The 9,763-nt window shown below is 37.7% G+C and overlaps 1 long non-coding RNA gene across 2 annotated transcripts; it reads right to left on the bottom strand.

Annotated features, from left to right (window-relative positions):
* Positions 1-8,213: 8,213 nt before the first annotated feature.
* LOC129349259 (uncharacterized) lies at positions 8,214-9,756 on the bottom strand. Of its 2 annotated transcripts, XR_008602191.1 has the most exons (3): positions 9,168-9,733; positions 8,947-9,104; positions 8,214-8,845 (listed from the first exon to the last, which is right to left on the bottom strand). It is a non-coding gene; the product is annotated as an uncharacterized LOC129349259 (long non-coding RNA). The 2 variants fall into 2 exon arrangements; XR_008602190.1 differs by lacking the exon at positions 8,214-8,845 and having other exon boundaries at positions 8,887-9,104; positions 9,168-9,756.
* Between the last annotated feature and the right edge of the window lie 7 nt (positions 9,757-9,763).

Genomic DNA, 9,763 nt, shown 5'->3' with positions numbered 1-9,763 from the left:
CATGTCGCTCTAAAAACGTCATGGTATAGCATGTCGCTCTAAAAACATCATGGTATAGCATGTCGCTCTAAAAACATGATGATACAGCATGTCGCTCTAAAAACGTCATGGTATAGCATGTTGCTCTAAAAACGTCATCGTATAGCATGTTGCTCTAAAAACGTCAGAGTATAGCATGTCGCTCTAAAAACGTCATAGTATAGCATGTCGCTCTAAAAACGTCATCGTATAGCATGTTGCTCTAAAAACGTCAGAGTATAGCATGTCGCTCTAAAAACGTCAGAGTATAGCATGTCGCTCTAAAAATGTCAAAGTATAGCTTGTCACTCTAAAAACGTCATAGTTTAGCATGTCGCTCTAAAAACTTCATAATATAGCATGTCGCCCAAAAAACGTCATGGTATAGCATGTGGCTCAAAATACGTCATAGTTTAGCATTTCATCCAAAGAACATCATAGTATAGCACGTTGCTCTTGAAACGTCATACTATAGCATGTCGCTCTTAAAATGTCATAGTACAATATGTCGCTCAAAAAACGTCATAGTATAGCATGTCGCCCAAAAAACGTCATAGTATAGCATGTCACACTTAAAACATCATAGTATAGCATGTCGCCCAAAAAACGTCACAACATAGCATGTCGCTCTAAAAACGTCATAGTATAGCATGTCACTCTAAAAACGTCATAGTATAGCCTTTGGTCCAAAAAACGTCATAGTATAGCATGTCGTCCAAAGAACATCATAGTTTAGCATGTCTCTCTGAAAATGTCATAGTATAGCATGTCGCTCTAAAAACATCATAGTATAGCCTTTGGTCCACAAAACGTTGTTTTGTCCTGGCTGTCTGAAGTAGGTGAGGAGCAACACCAAAACAGTCCAAACACTGGTTTCCAGAGGGTTAGATGAGTATTTATTTGAAAGAGGAAATTTACAACAACACAACATGTAAGGGGGTTAAAAGCAAATGGGTGTTTGTAAAATAAAAATAAATAAACAGAACTAAAAGTGAACTTCATGTTGACATTGATGGGCATTCCAACCAGGAACAAAGTAAAAGATAATCAATACGAAAAAAAACTCTTCCTGTTCACCTCTTCAAGCCCAAAAACACACCGCAGTAGCACACTAAACTAAAACTACCAATGGGTTCCCTGTTTTCCTTTCTGAACAATTCAAAGGTGCCTCTCTATCTCCCTACACATCCACCAACCACTGGAACACATCTCCAAAGTTCTGCTGGGCCAGCTCAGCTTCCCCTCAGAAGAAGTGCTGCCACCTGCCAGATGAAGGAGCCTTTTGAGAGGCAGCTGGCATCGTGATTGGACTGTACTTTGGTCTGTTCCAATCCAGCTTCAGCTCCAGAGACGGCAGGCGGGACGAGTCAACGGAGGCCGGGTGGACGAAGGCATGCAGCTGAGTATAATCTAGAAAACAGAGGAGGAGTGCATCGGCCCAGGGCCAGAACAACCAGAGTAGCATCGTATGTCTCTTTGAAAACATCATAGTATAGCCTTTGGTATGAAAAAACACCATCATATACATTGTATATTGTACAAATAACAAGTCAAAGGAAAGAGACATACATTGTAGAATTGTAGTAATTGTGGGCTGACTGATTTACTGATTATCAGTATTTTATTTTTTACTGATTTACGGTAATAAATACATTTAAAAATGGTGCTACTTTGGCTCTGAACCTTAATCTACCTGTGGTCGCTCTGTCTTCTGGAGTGATTTGATTGGTTATACGTCACGAATAAAACTCCTTTAACTTAACATCTGGAAACAAAACAAAAACGTATCAACAAACTTTCCTGTTAGAGTTTGTGTTCTTCTACGTTTAACTCCAAGATTTTAAATACTTTCATTTACTGCAAATGAATATCAACTCCAAATGTCTCAGTAATAATCATTATCAGCCTTAAAAACCCACAAAACACCCCTCTATACTCAACCACACTTAGTACAGTCCGCTTCCCCCTTCTATAAATCGGCTTGGAATCTTCCACTTCCTGTTTGTCAAAGTGGCCTTCTACCTGGACAGGTTTTGTTGGAGCTCATGCAACAAACATTTTGGGTAACTGCACTTTAATATGGATGGATGACACTGAATTAGAGTCTGTTTTCATGAGACTGAGTTAAGATGTGTAGCTCTGTCATTAAATAGTAAATTATTTCTCAGAATTCACAGAGAAAAGTCTGAAATGTTTGCTAGGTTAGCATCCCACATGTTCTTTGGCTCAGCTAAATCTAACTCTCTCCAACTTCTGGATCTCTTGAGTTGCTTGTTGTTAAAATATCTTGCTCGATTTGCTGAAGCTCAGAAAGTCTGAGATGTTTGCTCAAAATAAGCTCATTCTCATGTCTTATCTGAACTGTCTTCTTTTGTTTTAACTTTCCCTAAACTTAGGAGTTAATGACAGAGCAGCACATCCAGACTCACTCTCATTTATGTAGAAATTAAACTTCAGTGTCATTCATTGATGTTAAAGTGCAGTTTTTCAAATGTTTGTTGCACATGCTCCTGACCAAACCAGTCCAGGTGGAAGACGATGTGAAGAGAAAGCTCCAGAGGATGAATATCACACATTTACGTTGGAAATAAATGTCCTTTAATTTGACACTGTCATGCAAATGATGTTCAAATCTTTGAGTGTTTTGTTGATGTTGGTTTCTGAATGTTTTTTGACACTCAGCCCCAAAGATTAAAACCTTTTACGGCTCACAAGCTGCAACAATTCACCCATTATCAACTATCTTTCTGACTAAACTAAGATAAAAAGTGAAAAACTGCCTGATTTCTGCATCATGAATGTAAATCTTTTTGGTTTTTATGACAGTAAACTGAATATATTTGGGTTTGACATTTTATAAACCAAAACAAGAAATGAATTACTGGAGAAAACAATCAACAGATTAATGGTCAAAGAAAATGTGTTTTCTCAACATATATGGCTGAATTACTCCAACATTACAAGATACATACAATTTGAATTCAATTTTATTTATATAACGCCAATTACAAGTCAAATTGTCTCAAGACACTTTATTTTTCCATTTTCTGTCATATTTAAAATATGACAAAGTAAGAAATTTAAACCTCTTGACTAATCCAATTTATTATTTGGTTTTTAAGAGACTAATCGACAACTAAAATAACTTTCTCCACTAAAACTAATAAACATGAGGTCAAATAGAAGGAACAGTTTTAAATACTGCAGTCCTGCGACGACAAGAATAAAGTTTCTCAACAAAAACTAAATCTGCTGGTGGATTCCATTAAAGTCCTAATAAATGATAATAAAGTGTGATACTAAAGGTTTGTGGTGCTAAAAATGTCAAAGTAAAGATATAAAGTTGAACATCTGGATGGAGGTTGATAAAAATTGACCTTCCTTCATTTCTCTGGAGCCGACTCCATAGTTTTTATGGATGGTGGTTAAAGACCTGCTCTTCTAGTCGTCTTCCTTCTAGTTGCTGTAAAAAGTCACTCCATCCTGGCCGACATCAACACCTCTTCATGACAACTTGTTCTGCCTCCGACCTGGTGGAAACTCCAGAAACTGGGGAAAACCCATGGAGACTCGAAGAACTCGTGGAGACTCGAAGAACTCGTCAGGCGGGGGAAGGTGTGGTGGGCGGTGTGGGGAGGTGGGGGAGTAGAGGGGGGAGGCCGCCACCCACCTCCCCGCCTACTCTCCGCCCAGACTCCACCCAGACTCCGCCTCAGCTCCACCCATGTGGTCACTTGAGGAACTACGATGCCAAAGGGACGACGAAATTATTTCTTTTTATCTGATCTGTAGCTCAGTGAGTTAAGGATTTGCCTATGGAGCTGCAGGTCGCTGGTTCAAGACCAGACCCTTCTTAAGTTTTATCAAAATCCTGACAAAGACAAACAAAGAAAACTGCCGGTGGCGGGTCTTGAACCTGCGACCTTCCAGTTGGTAGTCCTCTTCTTATCCTCCTGAGCTACTCGCTCAGATACTAATTCTTCTTTTTTTTGCGCATTTATCATCTATTTTTTGCCGTTTTTGAGTTTTTGTTTTTTTTAACTCGAGTCTCGACCGTTTTTCTCAGGAGGTTGGACTTCAGCCTTTGTGCTGGAGGGTTGAACCCTCAGTTCCAAGACTTTCCAAAGCCTCCACACCTCCCGAGTCCTCAGGACCTGAGCTTTCACACAGTCTGAGAGCTGACATTTTCTAAGTCCCACAGTAGTTCTCTGTTAGATTGAACTTTCAGACAGTCCAAGGACTGATATCTTCTGAGTCCCACAGTAGTTCTCTGTTAAATTTGACTTTCAGACAGTCCAAGGACTGATATCTTCTAAGTTCCTGAGTAGTTCTCTGTTAGTTTGAACCTTTCCACAGTCCGAGGACTGAAATCCTAAAAGTTCTTGAGTAGTTATCTGTTAGTTTGAACCTTTAGACAGTCTGAGGACTGAAATTTTAAAAGTTTCTCAGTACTTCTCTGTTAGTTTGAACTTTCTGGTTAACAGAAGCCTTAAAACTTGTGACCATGAGTCTTGATTTCACATTTAGACCATCAATCTGAGTTCTTCTCAGACCTTCACCTGTGGGTTTTTCAGAAATCTTCAACAAACTTTGATTCTCTTCACTGAACAGTAAAGTTTGTGGAGATCAGAAGGTAACATTAGTTTGATAAATGCCTTCAACTACTAGTAGACTTTATCTGGAAAGCAGTTTTCTTGAATGAGTTCTTAGTAAATCTTTCCACAATCAAACCAAGAACATAGAAAGAGGAAATGTTTGAAGAAACAACTTGATGTTTTCATTTCAGACTAGAAAACACTTCAAGACCTTTATCTGTTTTTGCTCTTTTGATCATTTTATTGTTTCTTCTGTTTAATTTGATCTTCTAAAGTTTAACTGGTGTCTTTTCAAATGTTTTGTCTTTAGTTTGATTCTTCTTAAATGTTTAGTTTTGCTCTTTTCTCACCTTTTATTCTTTTCTAATGTCTGATTTGATTTCCAAATGTTTTGTCTTTTTAATGTTTGTTTTTTCAAATGTTTTATCAGCTTGTTTGAAAAATTTCCTTTTCTTTCCCCGTGTTTAATTTTTCGATTAAATCTTTAAGGTTTTTCTTTTTAAATGTTTTACCACCTTTCAGTGTTTAATTTTCTTTTTAAATGCTTCATTGTATTTTCTGTTTAATTCCTATTTAAAGTTTTATTGTCTTTAAGATTTAATTTTCCAATTAAACATTTAATTTTTAATTCAATGTGTTGTATTTTTAAAGGTTTAATAATCTAATTTAATGTTTTGTATTTTTTAAAAATGTTTAATATTCTTGTTTAATTTTATTTTTTGAATGTTTATCTAAAATATTTAATCTTTAATGTTTCATATTTTTGTTTAATAAATTTGTTTAAGTTAATAATTACATGTTTTGTATCTTCTGTTTAATTATTTAATTAAATACTTTGTTTAATATAATTTAATTGTATTTAATGTTTAATTTTCTTTTTAAAAGTTTTGTTGTATTAAATGTTTTTTTCCTTTGATTTAATTGCTTTTTTAAAATGTAGTTTATTTCTTTAATCTTTTTTTCTGTCAAGATTTTAACCTCAACCTTAGAAATGAAACAAACCCTTAAATCACAATAAAAATACTTCTGTTGTCACAATCATGAGTTAGTCAATTATTCAGTTTATCAATTCAGCTTTATTTGTTTAGCACCTTTTACACAGATGACAAAACTAAACAAGCAAAGAGAAAAAACTATGCTAAAACTATGATTAAAACTAAAAAACATATTTAAAAAAAAAATAAAAAATTTAACATCGTAATAAAATCTGTTGTGTCCAGGGGATGGAGGGAGTTTATTGAAGCCTTCTTGGGCTCACATGGGAAATCATTTAAAATATAAACTTGATATTCAGTCTAAGGAAACAGCAGAGCGACAGAAGAACCAACAATATCTCCTGTTTTCTCCTTTAATGAGTCAATTCTTGTGCTTCAGACCAAAGAACTACAGACTCTTCACAACCTGCTCAAACTCTTGGTACAGGACCTCACCACACGGGTCAAGAAGGTTTCCGTCTCATTTCTACTCTGAACCTCACGTTCTCCTGCTCAAACTGCTGACAAATGTTTCTGCTGCTCTAAAGTCTGGTCTCCAGAACTTCTTAAAAACTCTCAAAGTCTCTTCTGCTGCAGGTTGCTTTGTAGAACTGTTGTAGAAAACCTCACTAAACCACATGGAGGGGCCTCAAGATAGTCGTCCAAATGAAACCGTACAAAAACCAAACTAGCACAACCCAAATGCTAAAGTCTCCTGCAGCCTACCAGAGAACCTCTGAGAACAGAGAATCAGGACAGGAACTCTTACCTTCTGGACAACCAACGTTGGTTCTCAAACAAGAATACAGAATGTGTCTGACCAAAAACCTCTAAAGACTCACTACAGCCAAGATAAAGACACAACTCAGCTGCACCAAACCCACTAATCACTGCACACATTAGCACCAGGTACTAATTGTGGCTAAAGAACCACATTTACCAAGACAACTATCCAGTACAAAGCCCTAAAACACACCAAGAAACACATTAAAGATGATTTTACTGCTGGAAGCTGCAAGCCAACGCCTAAAGAACAAACTAAAACAACGAAGCCAAACCCGGTTCACTGGTGAAGAGAAGCAGAGGAAATGTTTGTCTGCAGCTAAATAAAGCAGGAAGACACTGAGCTGCTCAGGTGTTCCTGATAACACCAAGCAGACACCTAGACAGCCAATAGGAACACAGCCACCTGGACAGCCAATAGGAACACAGCTTACTGGAAGTCCAGAGGGCTGGCTTAGTGAAGGAAATTTAGTTTAAAGTTGAAGCAGAAAGTTAACAAAGAAAGTTGAAAACCACCTTCTGATACCTGAAATCTCTGAGTTTTCACACAAAGAACGCCTGAACATGTCAAACTGGCTTCATAGTAGAACCATCATTGTAAAAACGTCATAGTATGGTGTGTTGCTCAAAAAACATTACGACCCGGCTGTCTAGGGTCGCCGAGGAGCAACACAAAAACAGGACAAACGCTGGTTTCCAGGGGGTTAGGCAGCTATTTATTTGAAAGAGGAAGTTTACAACAACACATGTGAGCAGAAAAATCACAAAGTCTGTCTTTAGTTCAGCTGAAAATACTAGTTTTTGTCTTTTTTATTGACCAAACTTTTCAGGAAGTAGATGAAGAATAATTAAAGCTCTCATATAGAAGTCCAACTTGTTTTGGATCCTTGTGGAAAGTTTAATCTTAGAGTTTGTAAAGCTGTTGAGTTTTTAGAGTCACATGGATTGTTTTGACATTTAATATCCGAGTCCTGAAATAAAATTACAGTTGTGGATTCTGTCATTTAGTCTGGACTAAACAAATAACAGCAGCATAAATCTCAAACGTCATTATGAGGAGTCTGGATTGAGGTTTCCCACTTGGTAATGATCAAAACATGAAATTTAGGTTGGTTTAAAGGAATATTCCACCTTAAATCTTTGAATGTTGACCTAAAAGGTTGGTTTCAGGGAGTATTCCACCTACAAGGTCCTCAGACATCGACTTTAAAGGAACATTCCACCAAAATTCCTTGGACATGCACCTAAAATGTTGGTTTAACCAAGTATTCCATCCAAAACCGTCAAAGAGACCTGAGGGGCTGGTTAAAAGGAATATTCCACCTAAAACCCCAAATATAGACCCGAAAGGGTGGTTTAGAAAAAATCCTTCAATGCAGACCAAAAAAGTTAGTATGGAGGAATATTCCACCTGAAATGTAGACCTGAGAAGTTGGTTTGGAAGAATATACCATCCTAAACATCCTTACATGTAGACTAAAAGACGGTTTGGAAGAAAGTTCCACCTAAAATCCTCCAATGTAGACCTAAAAGGTGAGTTTAATTGTATATTCCACCTAAAATTCACTACTGTAGACCTTGGAGGTTGGTCTGATGGTATATTCCACCCAACATCCTTGAACATAAACTTAAAAAGTTCGTTCAAAGGAATATTCCACCTAAAATCCTTCAATGGAGACCAAAAAAATCTTGGTGTAAAGGAGTATTCCACCTTAAATGTAGACCTAAAGGATGGTTTGGAGTAATATTCTACTCTAAAATCTTCCAATGTAGACCTAAAAGGTTTATCTGATGGTATATTCTACCCAACATCCTGGAACAGTTACCTAAAAGTTTGGTTTAATGGTATATTCCCAGAAGAACCCTTGAACATTGGGCTTAATGGTATATTCCACCCAAAATACTTGTACATATACCAAGAAGTCAGTGTGAAGGAAATGTAGACCTAAAAGGATTGTTTAAAGGAATATTTAAACGATTATTTTCATTATTTAATAATCTGTCATCAGTCAGAACCCTGGCAAACTTATTTTCATCAGTTTTAGTGGAAGTGACAAATAAAGGAGCTCTTGGTTTTTCCCGGCGTTACTGAGTCCAAAGCTGCTGTTTCAACACAGAACGTTCACATGCATCCACAAACCTCTCAGCACTCAAACACCCACAGACAGGAGGCCGGCTGGGCCGAGGCTCGGCAGCGTCCTCAGACCCACGAGTCGGGGAGTCGGTGAACTTGTTGGTCCGGTTTGAAGGCCTCCGTGTGGTCCAGTAGAAGTCCACATAGTCGGTGTTGGCTTTAAACCGCAGCGACTGGCCACCATCAGGTGGACCGGCTCGTCCTCGTAGGACTCCTCCTGTAGCCTTGAGGGGACCACAGGAACATTCAGTAGCTGTTGGAGTTCTTCCTGTCAGGCTCGTGGTAGAACGGCTCTGAAGAATCTTGTACTTGTCTTATCTGGAACAATCTAACAGCCTAAACTGTTAACAGCGGTGTAAAGAAGCAAACACACAGGCATAGATTAGGACTCAAACTAGATTTATTTTAGAAAACAAATCAGCTTAGAGGCATTTGTTCACACATGTGGCTGAATAGGAGGCCGTCCAATCAGATTGGAGGTCTTCACTCTGTAGGTTGGTTGTTTGGTGAGACTCTTGGACCTCCATCAGCTGACGTGGATGTTTGATGGTCTTCTTCTCTAGTGCCAGATGATTCATCCATGAATTCAGCAGCTACAGACTGAAATGAATCTCATGCTGCTGTTATTGAATTCCTGTTCCAGATCAAATGTTCAGAGCTCACCTTGAATGCAGCCGTCTGCTGTCTGATAGTTTTTCTCATTGTAGTCTTCAATAAAGTCTTTTTCCTCATGTCAGGATGTGGTGAGACTCTTTCTCAGTCGCTGCAGACGTCCCTCATTGTGCATCTCCAGAGAAGAAACAGAAAAACTGATCACTGCTTCAGCATCACAAACGCTCTCCAGCATTGAGAGTGTTTTAGGAATTCATTCATTGTGTTGTGAACTTTGAAGGAGCAGAAACTTTACAGCTGTCAAAGATATGAGCTCCAATTCTGGATGTTTTAGGAAATGAAGTTCATCAAATGAACACTTGATTTTTGCTGATAACGCTCATTAAATTACTGAAGAAATCCAACATAAAAACCTGTAAACTCTCAGGCAGCTTTTGTTAAAGTTTGTCTATAATTCTATCATCATGTTCTGGAACCAGGACTCTGCAGAAGTTCCTTCAAACAGATACTTGTGTGTTTCTATTTAAGGCCTCAGGTTTGAACGTACAACAGAGGATTAGAAAGGAGTGATTTTAATATTTAAATCAGTCCAGTAAATGTTTGGCATGAAAATAATTAAAATTTTGATTTAGATAGATTTGTGTCAA

This window comes from Amphiprion ocellaris, chromosome 7 (genome assembly GCF_022539595.1).
Source record: "Amphiprion ocellaris isolate individual 3 ecotype Okinawa chromosome 7, ASM2253959v1, whole genome shotgun sequence".
Lineage (NCBI taxonomy): Eukaryota > Metazoa > Chordata > Actinopteri > Pomacentridae > Amphiprion > Amphiprion ocellaris.
Note: the sequence above shows the minus strand (reverse complement) of the source record. Positions and strands in the feature narration are given on the sequence as shown.